This window comes from Taudactylus pleione, unplaced genomic scaffold, assembly GCF_031769625.1.
Source record: "Taudactylus pleione unplaced genomic scaffold, aTauple2 ptg000089l, whole genome shotgun sequence".
Lineage (NCBI taxonomy): Eukaryota > Metazoa > Chordata > Amphibia > Anura > Myobatrachidae > Taudactylus > Taudactylus pleione.
In genome coordinates, this window is record NW_028284491.1 from 11,035,200 (window position 1) to 11,060,138 (window position 24,939).

The 24,939-nt window shown below is 45.1% G+C and overlaps 1 protein-coding gene across 1 annotated transcript in view; it reads right to left on the reverse strand.

Annotated features, from left to right (window-relative positions):
* The window catches only part of MAP3K12 (mitogen-activated protein kinase kinase kinase 12), a 135,815-nt gene that overhangs the window by 93,862 nt on the left and 17,014 nt on the right, over nt 1-24,939 (reverse strand). The window lies entirely within an intron of this gene.

Here is a 24,939-nt window from a genome sequence, read left to right on the forward strand (position 1 = left end):
GAAAACGCGGGTAACGCCCCTGTTTCCGAAAACACAGGCCGTCCCTGCAACGCCCCACAAACACCTCTGCCTGTCAATCAGGCACAGGCATAGAGGGGCCTGCGGGCGATCTTGCAGGACTGTACTGTACATGCGCAGATTCCTGATAATCGGGAATCTGCATGGATATCCAAAACTGCGCCCTATGCTGAATCAGGCCCACAGCTACAAAATGTTAAAACATTAGTAACTTATGATATTCTACTATGGGTTATTTTATTAGCATCAGCATAGACAAATTTGTCGATAAAACATAAATATTCATTATGTCATAGGGTCTCAGAATTCCTACATAATTAATTTTAATTATTATCCATAATGTACCACATTAAGTTTTATTCAGCGCTATACATGGAATTTTTTCAGAAACAGTTTTTTTTTCATTCTTTGATCATAATTTTATTGCCCGGGGCAGAGGGAGACAAAGGGGTAAAGTTTCTACAGTGGGAGTTTTTAGAAGTGGAGTTGTTTTCCATAGCAACCAATCAGATTCTACTTGACATTTATCTAGCACCCTCTAGAAGATAATAGCTAGAATCTGATTGGTTGCTATGGGCAACATCTCCACTTCTAAAAACTCTCACTTTTAGTAAATGTAAGTGTACAAATACACCAGCGCAGACACTGGGATTAGTACTGAGGTCATTGTAATTTGTCAGTATATTGTACTGCTGGGCTACTTAGACCTGTCCGCTCTCCTCAAATCTTGGAGAGAGATAAAGTCGAGATAGATAAGGAGATTTATGTGCTTACCTGTTAAATCCTTTTCTTCGATTCCACAGGGGACACAGGCTTTATGCTGGGTATAGGTTGGTGGAAAGGAGTCTGGGCACCACACAGTTAACTTTGTCAGGCACAGCCCAGGCTCCTCCTTCCCCCTATATCCCACCCCCAGCCATGGGCCACCTCAGTTAACAAGCTTAAGACAAGTAGCAAGATGTAAAAGAAGGAAGACCAGCACCCACTCAAGTCTAAGCACACAAGATATGTGACCAGGAGAACCAAAAACAGAGGAAGTTCCACAAGCCAGGTGCGTCAGGGTAGAAGCCCTCTGTCCCCTAAAAGAAGAAAAGGATTTAGTAGGTAAGCATATAAATCTCCTTTTCTTCTTCCTCCATAGGGGACAAAGCTAATCCCCCCTGGGCTGCACTAATAACCCTTCGCCCAAAAGCCGCATCAGGTGTGGCGAAGGTATCAAAGGAATAGAATTTCAGAAACGTATTGGCAGAAGACCACATGGCTGCCCTACACAGCTGCTCTGCAGAAGCACCACGTTGTACTGCCCATGAAGTTCCCACAGACCGGGTTGAATAAGCCCTCACAACGGACGGTGCAGGAAGATCTGCCACAGTATAAGCGTGGTCAAAAGTCGAACAGATCAATTTGGCCAGCATCTGCTTAGTCGCTGGCCAGCTCAGTTTGCTAAAGTCATACAGGACAGGTCTCATGCAGGTCCTTTGTCCTATCTACATAAATCCGGAGGGCCCGCACAACATCCAGAGAGGCCTCCTCCAGAGAAGAATACGGAGCCTGGAAAAGCAGGAACCACAATCTCTTGATTGATGTGAAACCTGTAAACAACCTTAGGAAAGTATACTAGTCATGTTCGAAGGACAGCTCTGTCCTCGTGAAAGATTAGAAATGGAGAGCGACAGGATAAAGTGCTCAAGTCTGACACCCGTCGGGCAGAAACTATGGCCAGGAGGAAGACAGTCTTTCAGGTAAGCCAAGAAATGTCCACAGTATTCAAGAGCTCAAAAGGTGAAGCCTGCAGGGCCCTAAGAACCAAAGACAAATTCCATTGAGCCACTGGTGGTACAAACGGAGGTTGTACATGGAGGACCCCTTCCAGAAAAGTCAGAACATCAGGCAACAACGCAATCTTTCTGATAGAGGATTGAATTAGCTAAAACCTGCACTTTCAACGAAGCAAGGTGTAGGCCCTGCCTGCAAAAAAGAAAGAATTTGGGAAAGTCAAAATGACCTTGGGTTAAGATTTCTAGTTGAACACCAGTCAAAGTAAGTCCTCCAAATGCGATGATAAGCTCTAGCCGAAGAGGGCTTATCGGCATTAAGCATAGTGTTAATGACTGACCTAGAGAATCCTTTAGCTCTTAAGATGGATGTCTCAAGAGCCACCCTGTCAAAGCAAGACGGGCCAGATCCGGGTGCAAGCATGGGCCCTTAGATAGAAGATCTGGCCGCAGTGAAAGATGCAGAGGATCGTCGACCGAGAGGCTCTGAAGGTCTGCGTACCACACCCTTCATGGCCAATTGGGAGCCACTAGGATCACCCTGCCTCCCTCCAACTTCAATTTGCGGAGGACCCAAGAAATCAGAGAGATTGGAGGGAAGATGTACAGGAGCGGGAAGGTCCACTAAACCGCCAAAGCGTCCACCAGAAAGTCCTCTGGATCTCTGGTGCGAGAGCAATACCTCGGAATCTGGTGATTGTGCCGGGACGCCATCATGTCGATGTCCGGCAAACCCCAGTGAAGAACCAGGAGTTGAAAGAAATCTGGATGTAGGCCCCATTTGCCCGAATTAATGTCCTGGTGGCTTAGGTAGTCCGCTTCCCAATTTTGCACTCCCAGAATGTAAACTGCCGACATCGATGGAAGACGCCTCTCTGCCCACCGGAGAATGCAAGTGACTTCCCTCATGGTGGTGGGACTGCGAGTGCCTCCCTGATGATGATTTATGTAGGCGACAGCTGTCGCATTGTCAGACTGTACCTGCACTGGGCGAACCCCGCAGGAGAGGCAAGGTCTGACAAAGAGCTCTGAAAACAGCATGGAGTTCCAGAATGTTGATCGGCAAACGACTCTCCAAATCTGACCACAGACCCTGAAAGGTCTGCTGACAGGAAACCGTTCCCCATCCTTGAAGACTTGCATTGGTGGTGAAGAGGACCCATTCCTGAACCCAAAAGGGACATCCCCTGACCAGATGGGACTCCTGGAGCCACCACAACAGGGAATGACGAACCTCCTGATAAAGAATTATTATTTGGGACTTGAGCTGAAGATGGAATTTGTTCCACCGGGCTAGAATGTCCATTTGTAGAGGCTGGGAATGAAACTGAGCATACTCCACCATGTTGAAGGTGGAGACTAGAGAGCCCAGCATCTGCTTGCAATAATGAATTGATACCCGGCGGCGCTGCAAGCACAACCAAATCCTGGACTGCAAGTTCGGAACCTTGTCTGGCAGGAGGAACATCCGCTGAATCTTGGAGTTCAGCAAGGCCCCCAAGTGCACCATCTCTTGAGAGAGAGTCACAGAAGATTTCTTCCAATTGATGACCCAACCATGAGACTGGAGAAGATCCACAGTAACTCGGACGTGTTCCCTGAGAATCTCCGGGAACTGGGCCAGGAGAAGCAAGTCGTCCAGATATGGAAAAATTTGGATTCCTGAAGATGAGCTGCCATGACTGCCATAACTTTCATGAACACACGAGGAGCCGTGAAAAGTCCAAATGGCAAAGCACAAAACTGGAAATGATCCTTCAGGATCGCAAACCTGAGGAATCGCTGATGACTTAGATGCATGGGAACATGTAAATAGGCATCCTGGATGTTCAGGGAAGCCATGAAGTCCCCTGGCTCCATGGTTAAAATAATGGAGCGGAACGATTCCATTCAGAACTACAGTACCTGTTGAGAAACTTCAAGTTGAGATTGGTCCGAATGTCCCCTTTGGGCTTCTGAACCAAAAACAGATTGGCATAGAACCCAGAACCCCACTGAGACACGGGAAGTGAAACAATTACTCTGGAGGCCAGAAGAGAGCGAATGGACTCCCTCAAAGCTCCTGCTTTCTCCCATTTCCCAGGAAGACCCGTGGAAAAAAACGGGCTGTAGGATGCTCCCGAAAGGTCAATGCGAACCCGGGGGAGACTACCCCTCTTAACCAGGCATCCTCCGTGGTCGCCTTCCAAACTTCAGAAAAAAAAGAACCAGCCTTCCACCCTGGGATCCCCCAAGGGGAGGCTTGCCCCATCATGCAGAAGGCTTGTCGGCTGGCTTAGCAACGGGCCATCTAAAGGTCCAGGGCTGCTTACCTGCTGGTTTAGAACGTTTGGCAGAGGAACCCTGGACCTAGAGACCAACCACCCCTTGGCCTTACCCTGTGGATGAAAGGACCGAAAATTAGAAGATCGTGACCTAGGAGCTGCCCCAGAAGGCAGAAAGGCTGTCCTAGATGCCGCTACTGTAGCCACTATTTTGTCCAATTCTGGACCACAGAGAACATCCCCAGAAAAGGGGAGAGACTCAAGGACCTTTTTAGACTCAGAATCAGCCAGCCAGGAACGAAGCGAAAGGGCCCTCCTGGCAGATAGTGAAGAGACCGACTCCTTGGACATTAATATACCAGTGACTATGGCAGCCTCCCCAATATAAGAAGCCACCTCCCGGACATGCTATATGAGAGACAAAAGATCATTCCAGTGGGCACCGGACATAAGGCCAACCTCCAGGGCCTCAACCCAGCTACAGATGGCCTTAGCAACCCAGGCAGAAGCTAGGGCTGGGCGAGCTACCATGCCCGCATTGGAGTAAGTAGACTTGAGATAATTCTCAAACTTTCTATCTTTCGGATCCTTAAGTGATGCAGAATTAGGAAGAGGAAGAATTCTTAAACAAGCGGACAACATGCGCATCAACCGGGGGAGGAGATTCCCATCTAGTCTGATCGATAGCCGGCAGAGGATAAAAAGTAGTAATACTCTTGGAAACTGGGAAACGCTTATTAGGGTGAGACCAAGCTTCCGCCAAAAGATCCTCAAGCTGCGCTGATGAAGGAAATTCTGACACTGCCTTCCTTTGCTGGTTAAATACTGGAGCATTGAATACAGGTACTGGTTCCGCATCCTTGATTAGTAAAACAGATTTAACTGCTTTAATCAAGGAAACCACATCCACCTGAGGCTGGGAATCTTCTGGGATAGATGAAGATTCCCCATCAGAAACCACCAATAGATCTTCCTCCAGATCAGGAGGAACATAGGAGTCAAATTCAATGTCAGACAATGGTGTAAACCTGTCCCTCTTAGTAGGCCTATGCTTAATAGCACGCTCCCTATCCAGCATCTGTATAAAGGACTCAGACACCTGTGCTAATCCTTGAACTGACTGCGTAAAGGACTGCATCCAAGGAGGTTCCATAGCAGCAGGCAGCAATTGGGACGGCATTGCATTAGAACCCTGTGCTTCAAATAAGGGCCAGCCACCGCAGGTGCTACCACAGCAGCTGAGAGTCTATCCACTATTTGTAGCATTACCTGTGACAGTGAGGAAATCCAAGCAGGTTCCTGGCTAGCAGTCACAGCTGAGAGGGCCCCCTGCTGCGAAGTTGTAAAACAGCGAACACAGAGACCATCATGGTCCGAAACCTGTGTCGAAAACACAGCAGCACAAGCTTTACAATTACTTAGCTTAGAAGCACCCGCCTCCTTGGGAGCTTTACCCCTGGAATACATAACACAGAATCCCAGGAGAACCCCACACACCAATGCAAGAACTGAAATGTGCAAAAATAGGGTAGAGCAGAGAATGTAAATGCGCCACAGATAACAAATAAGTGGGGCTATGCAGAGACTGACTTATGTAGACTTCTTTAGAATGTAAGCTCTCACAAGCAGGGCCCTCTTCCCTCACGTGCTTCTCCATGCCTTACTTTTACTTTAATTTGCAACGGCACCTAACACTTGGTTGCTGACACCCTGCTGCTTATTTAGGTGTTATGCAGCAATTTTTATAAATCATGTACTTGTCCTGCATTGTTTGTACTGTTAATAACTATTTTCTTGTGTGCATTTGTTTTTGTACTTTGTAAGGCGCTTTGGAACCCTTGTGGCGCCATATAAATAAAGGATATTAATAATGTATTTTACATTATTATTATTATTATTATTAACAGCCAAAAATACAGAACATTCAATGCAATATAGACAATATAAGGCAATAAACGCTCAACAAACCAGCCCCAACAGGGGAGGCAGGAGCATTATGTATTACCTGACCAGTGAGGGTGAAGATTACAGGGTGACCGGGAGTCTGCACTCTCCAAAGACCAGCTGAACTGCAGGCACTGAAATAATGGCTGTGAGGAGGAGAGAGAGGAGGAGCAATGACCCTGAAACAACTTCCTCATAAGAGGAAAAGCATCAGGGGGTGGGGGAGGAGCCAGCGGGGAGAGCCTACCACCCCCTTCAGGCATAGATCCCAGGGCAATGGCCGCCTTAGCGCCCCGCTGCCCTGGTGGTCTAGGGAGGATGTGAAAACAACCTGAGTCCCCCCTGCCTGCACCATCGGTGTCTTCTATACCGACGGTGATAAGCCGCGATCCTGTGGCTTCCTGTAAACAGGAAGCTGCACTTACCTTCCCCCTGCTGCGGCTTGGAGCCCCACCAAGACTGGAGCATATGGCTGAGGACCCTGGCATGTCGCCAGCGCTGGGGTGATGGAGTAGCATAAGCGCTGCTTACTCAATAGCAAAAAAATAAAAACAAAGTAAAACCTATGAAGCTGTTAGTACAGCTTCCACAGTGTACCTCATCGCAGGCACCAACACAAAAAACTGTGTGGTGCCCACTCTCCTTTCCACCACTATACCCAGCGTAAAGCCTATGTCCCCCATGGAGGAAGAAGAAAGAGTACCAGCCAATCAGCTCCTAACTGATTAGGAGCATTTTGCTGACTATGTTTAAAAACTATCAGTTAAAGGCTGATGGGTTGGTACTTTATCTTTCTTCACTTTATCACTCTCCGAGATTTGATACATCTCCCCCCTTAGAGTCTCCCTTGTTTAAGAGAACTGGTGACAATAATGAAAAACAGTGCAACAGTGCAAATGAAAAGTTTGTGTTTGCTTTCATTATCTGCATTGTACTAGGGAACCACAATCGAATTTGTTGCAGTAGGAAATACCACCATGTTCATTAATGCTACCCATTGTCTTTCGAAAATGTTCTCCACAGCCATGTGTTTGTTATAGCACACATTAACTATTTGGGTACTACTGAGTCATTAAGTAAATTATATAATGAGATATAGTGACAAGAGGGCTGAGTCAGACGGATCTCTTTGCATGGAAGCAAATAGCAAGTTTTAGCGTACAGCGCATGCGTAGAAACAAATTTCTCCATCAACAGGGCTGAGTCAGACGTATCTGGCATTTCATGGCGGGAATCGGATGGCAAGTATTCGATCGCGCAGAATTGCTCCATCTTGAAGTAATATCGTGGCAGTGCTGTGGGTGTGTAGCCTGAGTTCTGTGCTACTCGTAGTCGTGAGTATGGAGAAGGGAAGCCTGTTTAAGAAGGATCTAATGCGGACCTTTCATCGATGGGTAGATTTCCTGGTCTGCCAACGTTGATCCTATCCACTGATCGGTGGACATTGATGATCAGCGATCCTTTGGAGGGAAAGGAAATTCAACATGTTATAAATCCCAGACTCTAGGTTTCTGACCATTTTCGGGTCGAAATCCAGGAATCGAGATTGTCCAACATGTTGGGGATTTGCCTCGACACAAGCTAAATGTATGGGCTGGTGCAAGTGGCAATACTAATGCTGAGGGTCGCGGCTGTGGATACAAAAACAGTGGGTGTAGTGGTTTCCCAATTGAAGCCGCACAGATTCTTGCATTAGCCCTACTAAAACTCTCATTAGCATAAGGGAATAAATCAGCCTTCCACGGAATCACGCAAAAACAGACACCCCACTATCTTTTAACGAAACCTACCAACAATGTTTTAACACCTTAGGGTGGGTACACACGGAATCGGTATGATATCCCGATGGGCCGCATGGCCGGGAGTTCGAATCTCAGCAGCGGCAGCCCGACAAACCAGCAGAGCCCGGCAGCGGAAGCCCGACAGCTCTGGAAATCCAGATCATCCTAAGTTAAGTATCTACTAACCTAACCTAACCCTCCTTAGGGGTGCCTAACCCTAACCTCCCCCCCCTGTGCCTAACCCTAATCCCCCCCTTCCCCGCTGCCTAAACCTAAGTCCCCCGGGGGGGTGCCTAACCCTATCCCTCCTTCCCCCTAGCCTGACCCTAAGTTCCCCCGGGAGCCCTAAACCTATCCCTCCCCCCCGCGGCTGTCCGCTCGCGGCGCCCGGCATCCCTTCGATCAGGATGCCGGGCGCCTGTCTCCCGGCGTTGGGGAAATGACAGGCATCTAGTTATAGACGCCCGGCATTTCACCCTCGCCGGGATATGACAGTCGGGAAGCCGGCTGCCGGTATTAAGGCAGCCGGCTTCCCGATTGTATACCGTACACACCTGAACGACTTGTAATTGGACCGATTTTACATCCAATTTCCCTTGAGGCCAGAATATACGACATTGAGAATACACACTGTTCAATATCGCATACGACTGAATGATATATTGTATAGTTTAATCGTATATGATTTATCGTTGCTCCCGTACACACTACAACGATCACTGGCAACATATGACGTCAAATATGTCAGTGGAAGCCCGTTATTTGGCCTGCTCCTGAAGGTATTGGCCTGAAGGGCATTCTGCAAGTTATGAAGGCAAGGATCCTCTCCAATTAAGAGAACAGACAAATGACTAAACATAAAGAGCAATCTTTATTATCTTTGTCAAAGTAAAATTCCATCACTATTATATAAAGAAAATAATTTATTTGTGCTTTTATGTATGATATGGAATCACACTGGTGTTACAGACCACGGACCTTATATACTAGCTAGAGTCTATTCTGCTTCTCTAACTGCAATGAGCTAATAATTAAGCAAATTTATATGTCAGCAAATTAGGCCTAAATTGGTCCCTTGCACTTCACTAAGATATTTGAAAATTGCTCTATATCCCAGGTTGTTTGGAAAGAACTGTGCCTTAAAGGGGCCTATCCATTACATGACTTTTAGAACGATGCGACCAAAACCAGGAGGTTTTGGTCGCATTGTTCACAAAGTCGTATAATGGATAGCCGCCAAGGACCAGCGATGCACGTGCAGTTTAGAGGCCAGGAAATCTACGGGTTGTTTTTTAAGGCTCCTGAAGAGCGACATATCTCACACTGACTGTCAAGATAAACAAATATATATTTTATAATAGTATGGTGAGTAGCCCTATTTCCATGCTGAATTGAAACACTGAGTAAAGAAGTGAGACATAACCAAGCAGTGGCACCATCCACATGCAACTGAGCAGGCTGTGGAAGAGTAAATGGACATATCAAGTTAAACCAAAGAGCAGGATGAGGGAATGCATAAAGGTTCTGGGATATTCCATGGGAATGATAACGCATCCATTAGCCAAGCTCCGAGGAACCAGACACTAGACAAATGTCAAGACTGGTGCACTGGCTGAATATGCAAAAAGATCTATCTTTGGTTGCCTGGAAACCTGTATTATTCTCTGGAATAGTACAGCTTGTAAGTTGAGAAAGTACGTAAAGAATTTTCCTATTTTATGTCACTTCCTTGGCACATGACACAGTTTAAGGTGGAAGTGTTTCAGCATAACACATTTCCTGGTCTCAAGAGACTCCTTGCAAAGATTTTTGGACTGTGTACCTCCTATAAGTGACATGAAACTAGGGCTTCTAGATCACTTTGTCTAGCAACCTGAAGGAGGATCCTGACTTTGCAACAAGTGGTCTACAACCTTTCTAGGTCACCAGTGGCTGCGTTAGATGCTTTAGTACTTTTTCTAAATGGTTGGGTATGAGATCCTGGCTACTGGGATGCTGACAGTCAGGATCCCAACACCCATAAGGGAACTAAGTTAAGACTAACTCTTACCCCTACCCCTCCCTCCCCGGTACCTAACCCTAACACTCCCTCCCCGGTGCCTAACCCTAACCTCCCCCTAGTGCCTAAACCTAACACTCCCTCCCTGGTGCCTTAACCTAACCTCCCCCCTAGTGCCTAAACCTAACCCCTCCCCCCTCTCCCTGCACCCTACACCTAACCCTCCCCCCTAGTGCCTAACCCTGACCCTCCCCATAATGGCTAACACTAACCCCGCACCCTAACCCTCCCCCTAACGCCCGATACTTACCTTCGGGATGACGGTGGTCGGGATTCTGGTGCCGGGATTCCGATGCTGTTGGGATTTTGGCGCCGGGATTTCAGCCATCTGCATCCCGCACGGTATGCTGACTATATCCCCTTCTAAATAGGCTTCATTATTTGGAAATCTACTGGTGGACTTCCTGGTGGGCCTGCAGCAAGTGGCCCTGTTGCCTCCTATTAAGTGACATACTAGTGAAGAGATTTGATGAAGGGGTCTATGAAATCGAGAAGGTAAAAATCACACTAATATCATTGTAAGACTGCAGTGTGACTCCAGGAACCATAGAGAAGTTCTTATTATATGAAATGCTATAATTCTGTATATTTGAACAGGCACAAAGATTTTCAGAGCAATAGGCAATACATTATCTTTCAGTACATTGTAAAGTATAAAAAAAAAGTAATATTAAATTGTGTGAAATCTGATTAAAATTCATAGAGATAAAAGAATATGGCCATAAAGGAACTTAAAATCTTTTAATTCGAAGTGTACCTCTGAAGCGCCTCAGCTGAAGGACACTTTTTATCTCCCAAGCTTTAAGAAATTCTCATTCCGTCATGGTTCAAAGTCTTCGTTAATGAGTTGAGTTAATGGGGTTGGGCAAGTAGATATAATTCCTCCATCCCTAACAGCGTCTTATAATCTCACAGTAATCATCTCTGTAGTTGAATAATATAGATACTGAATAGCTGAAAGACATGTTAAAATATTTGTGCTTCACAATTACAACTATCATTACTGTAATCTGGCATGAGAGACACTTAATAAATTGCACCTACCAATCAAATGTAATGCAGAGCTGGTCACTCAACAGGGATAATAAAAAATACCAGCATAATAACATTGCAATTGTTTTTTTTTCCCAGTGGCTCAATAGTAATGACGGTGCAGCTACATGTAACTGAGATTTCCTAGATGCCTAACTTGTGGTGCAATTAAAGAAAATGTTAAGTGATGTAAGAACAATACTGCTGAGATAGCAGAATAAAGGGTTTATTTTGTTTACTTTTTAAATTTGTTTCGTTTTCAACAAGAGCTGACCAGAATAAAGTATGTACACCCATCCCTGATAATACTTAGGAGCGGACAGTGGAACAGTGAGTTGAAGTTAATATACATAAATTTGAAGAATAGGGAGTTAGGAGCCCTCTTCATTATACAGCACTTGGACTGAAATAAATGATTATAAATAGCCCCTTCATGTAGTATCCAGCCCTGAACTTGGGTTCATCCATTAGCTATTGAAGACAAAATGAGAGGTGACTCTCAATACATTTCTTCCTGCTAAAATACTTTCTAATCAAAGAAAGAAATATAATCACAGTCATTCAGGGCTTTGGTGCAAGCAATGCCTCTCTGGTGTAGTTAAATGCTAGGACCCACATCACAAGCATAGCCCATTATTATTATATTTATTTATATAGCCCTTTGTTTTACGCAGTGCTGTACAGGGAATATCTGTCATTTACATCAGACTCTGCACCGTTGGAGATTATAGCCTAAATTCACTAACACACAAGCACACACACATCCATATTTTAGTCAGCAAACTTTTAACCTACCAGTATGGTATGGTATGAGCACCGCGACGAAACCAACAAAACACAGGGAGAACACACAAGCTCCACACAGATAGGGCCCTGGTCAGGAATTTAGCTCATATGAGGTAACAATGCTAACCACTGTGTGACTGTATTCCTCGTAGAAAATAATGAACTATCTCTGGTTTGAAACAGACTATAGCATATGTGGCAAGATCAGGGCAAGGGTGCAGTCTCCTGTGGTAAACGGTCGCACTTGTCATGCTGCAGCCAAGTAGTAGTACACCAGTCCAGGGCCTTAGTGCAAGTATACACAGCTAGTTTTATTAGCAGCACAAACAAATAACATAAAAGTAAATTCTGGCCTGTCCTGTTCTAAATAAACAAATGATTCCCTCTCTCAGAGTGGAAGGACCAAATGTCCCTCTCACAAAACAGAAGTCTTTAACACAGCACTTACATTCAGTAATCACAGTGTCTCTTGACAGGCCAATGGCCTCTTCCACAGGCAGTGAGAGACTGACTACAGATATTGACACACTATCAGCCTCTTACAGGTGGTCTGGCAATCAAGGTTGCTAATCAGCTTCTGTCTACCATACAGAAGCTAAAAACCTGGGGCATATATATCTTACCATGACAACTTATCCAGTGATTTTGTCGCACACCTTTGCAAGATTTTCTGCAGCATGCATGCATCAATGGCAAATAGGTGAGCTACTGTATATCTGTTCTGTTTGAGTTTTCTCTTATGTGTGCTAGTATTTTGGTGCTTTGTTTTGTGTTGTGCATCGTTGCTTTGCTACCAGCATGCTTCTGAAATAGAATTTACCAAGAAATTAACATTGCTCATCTGCCCTGGCCTCTTCCAGACATCAGCACACTTCTTTCCATCCTGTTGTTGTTGAGAGGGTTAAAACTAGATGCTCTGCATTCCTCTGCACTTAGGCTTTCTGACTACACAGAGACAACCCTGCAAATTTCCCCCCATACACAAACAGCAGCCAGTTAGCTGCCTGCTCCAGCCCACTTCCACCAATCACAGAACACTAGACTTGTAAACAGTTAGTTCTGCCATACTCTGATTGGTGGGCACATGGTGGTTCTGAGTGCTGATTGGTGAAGGACACACTTGGCACAGGTGTTGCTGGGAGGTGTTGGGAGGCAGAGTGATGTCTCTTTAGTCGGACATGAAAAGCAAGTAAAAAAAAAAGAAAGCAATAAACTTCTTCATTGTTTGATGCACAGCCCTTATTCTGCTCTATAGCACATGGTTATTTCATGTGACACGCTAATACTGCAGTACAATCTTCTGTTCTCATTGTGCTGCTGAGTCTCATGCCTGCAAGTTCAACGCCAGACACTGAAGCTAGAGCTCCTCGCCTTTAGAGTGCAAGCCTTCTGTGACAAGTAGTATCTGCCACTGTCATGTATGTCTTTTATTGTCTATTGTATTCCCCTGTTACTCACCTACAGTATGATATAGTAATGTTTTGTACTTATGCTATGGTTGTCTGTTGCGTATTGAATATAATGCTGATATGTTTTTTGTCTACCAATCATACGGTGCTGCAGAGACCTTTGGCCTAATAAATAAAAGATAATAATAACAACAATATTAACAATGAGTACAGTAATGACCATGTGCAAAACAGGTCCCGTTTTACCTAACATCCCGTCCTACTTGATTATTTCTAAGGCACATATATTAGTTTGATCCAACAGTGTAATGATTAGATAGATAGATAGATAGATAGATACATACATACATACATACATAGTCTACAGCTGTTGCTTCTCTTCAGACACCCCAGATTTAAAGTCCTAGATACATCTGCTTGTGTTTGAGACTATTCCTTTTCATGCTACTTTACACATACTGCACAGCTCAGCTACGACACCTTATTCCTGCACATCACACCCCATGATACTGCAGTGCTGAATTCTGCCCCACAACACCCTCTCCTATCCAATAACATTGCTGTGGATGGTGCTGGTCTGGCTCTGAGACTGGGGTGTGGGCAATAACTCTTAGTTTAACACCCCCTCCACGTAACCTATAATGCTGACTGAGGCACTCAACTTCTAGAGGAACAGGAGGATATGAAGATTGCTGTTCCTCTAATTCAGTTATTAGAGCAGCTGCTGGGACTGCAAAACAGACCAGGATTTATCACTCATCTGTCTGCAGAGCATCACCCAACTGACATATTACAGCAGTACAGACTCTGCAGGTCTTGTTGTAGCACATTTACATACTTCCCAGTTGTTGTCACTTTAGTTCAGTGATCTGGAAAATGATTACACAGGTCTTTCTATATACTGACATCTGGCAGAAAGAGAACTTACCTATATGGTGATAAAGCAGCATATTAAAAACGGTTCTGCAGAATGTTCTCCTCATTCTGCATGTTGTAATATAATATTGTAGGTGTAGAATGTGGCCTTCAGTGTTGTGCGCAGAATTTCCCCTAAAATGTTTGTTCCACCTGGTTACCCCGGTGACACGACACAGCAGAATGACCTGACCGTTGCCTTCCCAGCGCTAATCATAGACTATGAATTCTGCAAAATGCTAATTTACAAACACAGTGCAAAATGGAGACTGTAAGACCCCTGCAGCAGTAACTAGGTATTTGAAGGCCTCATAGCAAAAGGATGTAAGGGCCACTATGTACCACTCAATGGTGAAAACTGTATTTAACAAATGTAACTGACTGGGCCCCCCCAGCTCTGGGCCCCATAGCAGTTGCATCCCTTGCACATATGGTAGATATGCCCACGCCCTGTGGTATGGCCTGACCAACCATGAAATCTAACGTGTGCACAATTTGCTAGGCTCTACTATATATTGCGAAGAATGGAATTACATTGTTTAAGATGCTGTCTGGATCCCAGTCATGTAGTCAGGTTTTGTAATGTTGTGTCTGGTTTGGAGACCATTGTTTGGTTTATAGGGCAAATTGGGACAGAAAAGTAGAAGTCATAGTGAAGTCAACTACAGTGTGAGAGAACCCTACTGATTGACTTGACCTGCAATGGTGTAACCCCTCGATCAGTTGGCCCCATGGCAACATTTTTGAGGTGCTCTCCTAAGCATGCATATGTGCTTATGCTCTGTGAAGCAATAATTGGGTTTCCAGTTCTATTTCCTAGTTAATGGTACATGAGCTCTCTCCTCAATTTTGGGGAGCTCTCCCGGACTCTCTCGAGAGAGAGAGAGAGAGAGAGAGATCGTGAGAGAGAGAGAGAGAGAGAGAGAGTAGACCAGCCTTCAATATCCGGCCACTTCTGGAGGCTGAATGACGGCACCACATCCCCGTATTTCCCACCTGGGCTTCCTCCTTAGGTACGGTTAAAACATATGCTCTACATGTCCCCAGCCCCTCACCTGCTCTGAAGAGCAGAGCGGAGCCTCCAGAATAGATGGACCAGTATCACAAGTCAGACCAGGGCCGTCTCCAGGGCTAATAGCACCCTGTGCTGGCCAAGTGCTCTGCACTCCTTATCGCGCACCTGCGCACGGCCAAAATGGGGGGGGTCTAATTACCATAGGCCATGCCTCCTTACGTGACGTTATCTGAGGGGTGTGCCCGCATGGCATGCCTCCAAATAACGCCAGGCTGGGCGGAGCCTCACTAGCTGGGCTTCCCCCAGCCCTCTCAAAGCACTGAATGGATGCCGCGCGCATGCGTGCAGCAACCATTCTGACTCCGGGGTCCCGGCACCACCGCGCAGATGCGGCGGTGGGGGTCACCAACCCCCCCGATTTGACCACCCGCGGGCCACTTCGGCCCACGGGTAGATCAGCAGGACAGTACTGTCCCACTGAAATTGGGATGCTGGGGAAGGGTGCGCCCTCTATGGGTGGCGCCCCTGTTCGACCTCTCATGTCGAACACCCCTAGAGCCGGCCGTGTGTCAGACTGCTGGACATGAGTATGTGTACTAGTCAAGTGAATTCCCTGATGTGGTATGAACTGCCCAGACTAAATAAGATGCAAGAGCGCGAGCTGGACAAAACACCCAATCACAAGTGTCTACTGACTGGTGTCAGAAGCCAGCGGCTGTGCGACCTACCTGTGTCTACTTACGGACAGGAAACAAATTATCATACAATGCTGAAAAGCAGAAAGGCAGAACATTGTGTATTTGTGCAGAAAGAGAATCAATCTTAGAAACAAGAAATAACATAGTAATAGTATAAGGAAGCAATATATGAATCAGGAGAAATACATCTATACAATGTTTACAAAACATGGAAAGAATAATTTATTTATTATCAGTTATTTATATAGCGCACACATATTCTGCAGCGCAGTACAGAGAATATTTCAGTCATTCACATCAGTCCCTGCCCCAGTGGAGCTTACACTCTATGGGCCTGATTCAGAGCCGAACGCTCTGACCAGAGCGCTCGCTCTGAATCAGTGCCCTCCTACCTGAAAATGGAGCGGCCTCCTGGCCGCTCACATAGCTGTGGGTGACCACCCACAGCATATGCGAGCGGCCAAAAAGATGGTCGCGATGGTCAAGACCATCGCGACCATCGGGCTTGCGACGAGACCCTGCGGTAGGGTCTCAGTGACCGCAAGCCCAGGAGTGATTTTGGCTCTATCAGAGCCAAATCACTCCCACTGACATCATTACTGATGTCAGTGGGGCCGGCTTCAGACGGTAGGTGTTCCCATGGGAACGCCTCCGTCTGGCAGCCACGCCCCTGGCACGCCCACCAAAGGGGGCGTGCTGTCAGTCACCATCGACAGCACGCCCCCTTTGGTGCGAGACTCCGAGCGACGTATTCCTCGTCGCTCGCCGGGTCTCGCGCATGCGCGCGACGGAGCTCCCTCCGTCGTGCGCATGCGCATTCGCACAACATCGACCCGCTTGCGAGCGTCCTTTGCTCGCGAGCGGGTCTGAATGACTCCCTATATTCCTTACCACATGTACACACACTACGGTTAATTTCTGTCAGCAGCCAATCAACCTACCAGAATATTTTTGCAATATGGGAGAAAACCCAAAGAAGCACAGGTAGAACATACAAACTCCAAACAGTTAGGGCGGTGATGGAAATCAAACCCAAGACCTCAGTGCAGTGAGGCAGTAATGCTAACTATTACACCATCTGTATTGGTAAGATTGTTACAACAGAAGAGTACAATAATATTCAGGTCACATAAAACACAGAAATATACAAGGTTGAATACATCAGTCTTGTAAAGGGATAATGTATGTATGTAGGGCAAGGATATAAGGATTTAATGGACAGTTGAATATACAGTATAACTGCTGTAAGAGGTGAAACATAGTGATGAATAAAGGTATGGGAAGTTTCTCATTTTTTAACAAACTTGCTTTTCTTGTCTCATTGGAAAGACATTGCTCTGCCTCTCAACATCTCCCAGCAACACCTGTGCCCATATTCCTACCCACCAATCAGCATGTAGTACCCTCTATGCCCACAAATTTCATAGTGAAAGTATTGGCTGTTTACTAGTCGAATGACATTTTATTGGATAGAATGGTCTGACGGTAGCAGACGATTGGAGCAGTGTGTGGAGGGAGGAATTTTGCAGAGTTTCTCTTTGGAGAGAGTCAGAGAGCAGCATAGCACACAGCACCCAAACAGTATAAATAAAAGATGCTTGCCAGCTTTCTGCCTCCCCCTGGGCTGACCTCTCTCTGACGAGACTCTGGACAGAGACACTCCCTGCCTCTCAACAGCCCTCTGCAACATGAGCTAAGGACAATCTCCAATAAGAGCCCATAGGAGACTATTAAGCAGCCAATCAAGACCTGCGACTACCTTTGTCTCAGCCAATCATGGGATGCCGCCAGGCAGCACCGTACACCTATCAGAGTGATTCTGCATTATTATTGGAAGACTGGTAAGGGAGTTGGCTTGAGAGAGTTACTGTAGGTGGTGGGAAGCTGGGAAGAGACGCATTAATTGGCCAGAGGTAATAAATGAGAAGGGGAGACGAGTGTGTGTGAGAGCCTGTGTATCTGAATAACAGCATGCTGCATCAGCACCTCTGTAGATCTGCATTCGTGAATCTGAGAGTGCAACTTGTGTGGCAGAGTGTGAGGTCTATGTAGCTGTGTGTGCACTTAGTATCACTGCATGCATAACACAGAGTGTACGTTCCCAGCTCACATATCTGTGTGTGACTCACAGCATGATGAGGCTTCTGCTGTGTCTGTCCTGCATGTGGATTTGTAGCTGTCTACCATAAAAGGAGCAATTTGCACCTTGGCAAAACCATGTTGCACTACAGTTGGAGCGGATTTAGAATGTGCAGGCATAGTTGTAGTTGGGCAAGTGTTTCCTAGCTTCATTCTAAGTGTCAGTGTAAAAACAAAGCTGCCTAGTATTTGTTTGTTACATGCAGCCAGAGGCAGTCAATATATTTTTCATACATACAAACAATAAACACATTTGCATCCCTTGCTTTGCAACATGGTTGTTCCTCTGAATAAGACCCTGTGTCACATTGGTTTATCAGATAACTTTGTGTTCATGTATAAGTAGGATTACCATAGTAAACAAGGACAATCATGAATAACACAGGTTCTGTGGCTAATAAAAACCAGGTGAAATGCAGACTTGAAGTCAGCCAGGCACAGAACCTGTGTAACTTAGAAGTGCCCCGGTATAAAGGGATAGTATGGTAAGCCTATGTTAAGTAAAGTCAAATATTTATGTAAAAAAAAATGTCAGGACTTCATACAATTTATTAAAGGGTTAAGACTGGAGAGTCTCAGACAACCTGTTTACTGGCGCCTACCGCTGTCCTCATAGATCTCTATGGGGATGCTGAAATTAGGCAATTCAAATCACTAAGCTTTGCATTTTGACAGAAAGTAACACTCTCTCAGGATGGCGTTACTAACCGACAGCATGGGATCCAGAGAGACTTCAGCCCACAGATTATAATTTATAACCTATGTTTAGCTAGTGAAACTGGTAGATGGTGAAGGGACATAGTTATCCATTCATGGGTTAACCTGCTACATAGACTGAGTGTATGTATTGTGCATTGCATATCATGACTTTCGGCCTTTGTAACAGGTGGATCTCATGACTCTGCTCATTTCTGCTTATTTAATGAAGGATATTCTACTGAAACATTAGGTTATCATATTTGGCAACACAGAACACTACAGGACTCTCCTGATGCAGTTCTGCAGTGCTATAATGACAGGGTGATGCTGTTAAGCATCAGGCTGCTGTTAGCATTGCAGGAACATATCACAAGAAAAATGCAGCTTCATGGTGCTGCTTCCTAATCCCCAACAGGATGTAGTCAGGAAGCCGACGGTCGAAATGCCGACCGCCGGCTTCCCAACTGTCAAATCCCGGCAGGATACTAATGACAGGTGTCAAAATCCCGGTGCCTGTCATTAGACCTACGCCGGTAGTCCGATGCCTGGCATACTGACCGAAGGTAAGCCAGGCGCGAACAGCTGCGGGGGGGAGGGTTAGGTTTCAGGGCTCACGGGGGGACTTAAGCTGCATACACACACAACGATTTAGTTAATGAACGATTTTAGTAAACGATTTTTTCCCTTGAAAAAATTAACTAAAATCGTTTACTAAAGTTGTTCATTTACTAAATGTAATGAACGATTTTTTTAGAACTACAATCGATTTTTGCATATTAACTTACTGAAAATCGTTCAGTTGACAAGTCTGACTGAACTACAAATTACAAACTACAAACGTGAACGCGCATGAACGATAATCGTTCATCGTTTGACTGAGAAAGTGAACGATTTTTTCAAACAATTATCGTTAAACGATCTCGTTTAACGATAATCGTTCAAAAAATCGTTGTGTGTGTATGCACCTTTTGTGTTAGGCACCCCCCTGTGAGGGTTAGGGTTTGGCTAGGAAAAAAGGGGGGGTGAGGTTATGGTTAGGCACCCCCCCGGGGGACTTAGGTTTAGGCTGCGGGGACAGGAGGGTTAGGTTTAGGCACTTAGCGGGGGGTTAGGGATAGGCGGGGGGTAAGGTTAGCATTACTTACCTAAATCCGCTGTTGGGATCTTCACCCCTGCCGTGCTTCCAGCGTCGGCGGTAATACATACTGATTCCTCCACAACCCCCCCCCCCGCCCAACACACTAATGTGTTTTCACATCACAACACACTGAAAACTACACACATTATACAAAATACAGACTGCATGTGATTGTGTTGGTATTTTTTGGGGAGTAGCTAGAAATATATAATGAATAAAGCCAAAAAAAGAGGAATAGACCTATGCAAAGTACATAAATATTGATTAAGAATAGATGCTGAGAATAACACCTATAGTACTGAACATATAAGGAGTGGGACTGTGTCATTATCTCTTTCTGCAGAATAAGAACAGGTTCTGAGGATAATACCCATCATATTGAACAAGTAGTGGTACTGTGCATCTGTCTGTACATGCAGATAGAACTGATACTGAGAATTGCATGCAGCAGGGGTGTCTTTAGAGAGGAGGGGACCCGTGTGCACTCCCCGTGTGGGGCCCCTTCCTCTCTCCCCGGTGGCTGGCAGCCGACTGACGCGGCTGGCCAGAAACCGGAGCCTTAGTAAACTCTGGGCACTAGAGTGAGTCCGGAGTCTACTGCGCATGCGCAGAATACCGGAGAAATGGCAGCGGCGGCCATTTTCCGGTGTTCTGACCAGCACTGACACCCGACGCAGGACCACGGATAGGTAAGTTTAAAAAAATATGGGTGCAGGGTGTGCGGTGCGGGGCCCCCCTGGACCCGGGGGCCCGTGTGCCCCGCACGCACTGCACCCATTATAGATATGCCACTGGCATGCAGATAAAGACAAATGTTAAGTTTTTTTACAAAGAGAATAAGGAGATATTGTAACAATTACATGCAGCACGTGGCACTGTACAGTTGTATGTATATACAGAAAAAGGACAGGTTACTAGTTTTACAGCCAGTATGCAGAACAAGAGATGTGGTACATTGTGGCCAATAGTAGTAGAAAATACATGAATAAAGGATTTATTATATAAGAGATTTACTAAAGTGTGTCTTTCAAGACCCTATGCAGTGGTTCCCAAACTTTTTTGACTCACTGCACCCTAGAGTATCAGTATTGTGTTCACGGCACCCCTAAGCCAATAGTTTGTTATTGAGAAATTGAGAAAAAAATGTAGTATGTAATAAAGTGAAGTAAATTGTGCTTACCTGTCATCCTTAGGGTCAGTTATGTGGGTGACAGGTTTGTGCTTCTGTTTGTCCACATATTTACATTACATTGACCATAAAAAATTTGATTCTGTGCTGGACCACCAACCTGAGGCACCCCTGCAAGTGTCCCGAGGCACCCCAGGGTGCTGCGGCCCACAGTTTGGGAACCACTGCCCTATGGTTTGCTGGTGCTTTTATAAAGCCATGCAATTTACTAAAGGCAAAACAACATCAAATAAATACCATATTTTGTTCTTTTCTGACTGTACATATAGGTCTTACCTACCAGAACCATGGCTAAAGAATATACCTTTTCCTCATATGAGGAGTATATTCCACAACTACTGGTTAGCAAATCTTCCCCCTGTCTAGCAGCTATAGAAGTCTATTTGTGAAGATGTGGCCATAAAATAGATTTTGGGGGAGATGTACTAACCCTTGCAGAGAGATAAAGTGGAGAGAGATAAAGTACCAACCAAAGCTCCTATCACATTACAGGCTGTGTTTGAAAAATGACAGTTAGGAGTTGATTGGTTGGTACTTTATCTCTCTCCACTTTAGCTTTCTTCAATGCTTAGTACATATATCCCTGACAGTGGTAAATGTACTCTTATCGCTTCGCTGGCCACTATGGGTGCCCTCTGCATATGCGCCACCCGACATTTGGAACTGGATGCCTGTTTTAAAGTGGTAAAAAATAGAAGTGCCAATTATTTTAATGTAATCAATTAAGGAAAAAATGCCTACATTTCTTCCACTGTATCGCCTGCAGCAATAAGAGTACCTGGTGGCACAGGTACCACCACTGTCTTTTTTCAAAAGGAGGCTATCCCCTGAGACACCCAGCTGACAGGCTTGCAATATAGGCAGAATCTCTATCTCTAACGGAAACAGATATCTGCACTAGAGTTAGTGCACAGTACCCCTATAATATTTATTAGCTTATTTATAAATCATTTGAAGTATTCTATCAGGACTTTCACCCCTTTCTCTCTGCGAGTTGCTGTTATCTATCGCCCGCCTGGGCCACCGCAACAATTTCTGGAACATTTTTCAGCCTGGCTCCCTCACTTCCTATCCTCAGACATCTCCACCATCATTATGGGTGATTTCAATATCCCCATTGACAGTCCACAATCTCCTCATGCCTCCAAACTACTCTCTCTAACCTCCTCTCTTGGCCTCTCCCAATGGACTGACTACTCATAAGGAGGACCACTGCCTTGATCTTGTATTTACCAGACTATGCTCAGTTTCTGATTTCACTAATGCTCCTTTCCCTCTCTCAGATCATAACCTTATCACTTGCACACTTTCCTCCATTACATCAACCTCAATGTCAGTGAAATCAACCAAACCTCCTAAAACCCGCAGAAATATTAATGTGATTAACTTTCAACATGCATCACACCTAAACCAGATTCTAGTAAAAGCCCTCGATGAAGTAGCTCCAGCTACCCATCACACTCCGCGTAGACTCAGACGGCAACCGTGGCATTCTAACTTAACAAGGCATCTACAAAAACTATCACGTAAAGTAGAACGTCAGTGGCGAAAGTCTCGCACTCCAAGTGACTTCCTCACATATAAGTCTATCTACAACTCTTATCGTACTGCTCTGGACACTGCCAAGCAAATATATTTCCAATCTCTTATCTCTGCTCAAGCCTCTAACCCCAAGCGACTTTTTAATACATTTAAACTGCTTCTTACCCCTCCCTCACCCAAGCCACCTGCTACTATCTGTGCACAAGATCTTGCTTCCTATTTCAAGGACAAGATTGATAATATCCGAAATGAAATGTTATTCTCTTCCTCAGCTAGTGACCTACTCAATTCCCTACCTGAACCCTCTGGCACATTCTCTTCATTTGACCCCACAAATGAAGATGAAGTATCTACACTCTTCTCATCCTCCTACTCTATTACCTCTCCTCTAGATCCTATACCCTCACAAATTAGTAAAGCTCTGTCTCCTGTGCTCATCCCAACCCTAACTAAAATCTGTAATCTCTCTCTTTCTACTGGCATCTTTCCATCACTGTTCAAGCATGCAGTGATTACTCCCATTCTGAAAAAAAAAAATTCTGACCCTAACACTCTCTCTAATTACCGTCCTATCTCCCAGCTCCCATGCCCCTCCAAGCTACTGGAGAGACTTGTCTACACCCGCCTCACACACTTTCTTAACACCCACAACTTATTGGACCCACTTCAGTCTGGCTTTCGTTCCCAGCACTCCACAGAGACAGCACTGACTAAGGTAGTAAATGATTTGGTCACTGCCAAGGCTAAAGGCCATTACTCACTTCTAATTCTTCTAGATCTCTCTGCTGCTTTTGACACTGTTGACCACTCTCTTCTCGTACAAACATTACAATCCCTAGGTCTTAAGGACACAGCCCCTTCTTGGTTCTCTTCCTACCTATCTGATCGCTCTTTTTCTGTTCGTTTTTCTGATTCTGCCTCCTCTTCGCTACCTCTATCAGTTGGAGTACCGCAAAGCTCTGTCTTATGTCCTCTGCTATTCTCAATCTATACCACCTCTCTTGGCAAACTAATCCGCTCTTTTGGATTTCAGTATCATCTGTATGCGGATGATACTCAAATCTACCTATCCTCTCCAGATTTATCACCATCTGTATTGGTCCGTGTCACTGAATGTATTTCTGCCATTTCATCTTGGATGTCATCTCGCTACCTGAAACTTAATATTTCTAAAACAGAATTAATTATATTTCCACCGGCCAATAACAGTTACCAATCTGATCTCTTTATCACTGTTGATAACTCAACAATCCACTCCACCCCACAAGCTCACTGCCTTGGTGTCATCCTTGATTCTGAACTGTCCTTTGTTCCCCACATTCAATCTGTCTCAAAATCATGTTACATACATCTAAAAAACATATACAAAATTCGACCATATCTCACACAAGACACTGCAAAAACTCTAATCCATGCACTCATTATTTCCCGCATTGACTATTGCAATAGTCTCCTTACTGGTCTTCCCAAAAACAGGCTATCGCCATTACAATCCATTATGAATGCAGCTGCAAGGCTTATCTTCCTTGCCAAACGTACGTCTGCTGCCCCGCTCTGTCAGTCCCTCCATTGGTTGCCGGTTTTTTACCGTATTCAATACAAAATACTGTTACTTACACATAAGGCCATTAACCGAATTACACCAACATACATCTCTTCACTCATCTCAAAATATCTCCCAACCCGACCTCTCCGCTCAGCACAAGATCTGCGTCTCTCATCCCCGCGCATTACTTGCTCCCATTTACGGTTACAGGACTTTCTTCGGGCTGCACCCACTCTATGGAATACCTTACCACACACAATACACACTTACCTCTACTCTTCAATCCTTCAAACGTTCCCTGAAAACTCACCTCTTCAGACAAGCTTATCAGATTCCAGAACCGACCACATAACCTTCATAGCTTCCATGTCTTATTACATCCCCTCTCACAGTCCACACATAACCTCACATATTGTCTTTCTTTCACATACTCCTGACATTTTGCCGACATTCCTGTGTGACTGGATCATGCAGCCCACCAAGAAACTCTGCATTCTGGCCGGACCAAATTGCAATATATAGCACCTATCCTTGTGTATCAATGCCTATTTCCCTATAGATTGTAAGCTTGCAAGCAGGGCCCTCTTACCTCTATGTCTGTCTGTTATTACCCTGTTTTGTTCGATCAATGTTTCCAATTGTAAAGCGCAACGGAATATGCTGCGCTATATAAGAAACTGTTAATAAATAAATTAAATAAATAAAATAAATCTGAAAATTGCAGTCAATTTAGATCATCACAGCGGCAGCTTTCTAAGGAGACTGCTTAGTTTTTCACAGCTTGGCCCTGTCAGATAACACCTTTGGATGGCTTTAGCCATTGTAGCCTATAGGATCCTCTCTGGTAATTATATATGCTGATTTCACTACTTTTATGGGATTTTATCAGAGCCCATATCCCAACATCTCCCCCATATTAAATAGCTCAGCAAAAGCATTCCAATTTGCCACAATATGCAGTAATTTCTGGGGCTTTACCACATATTCTAA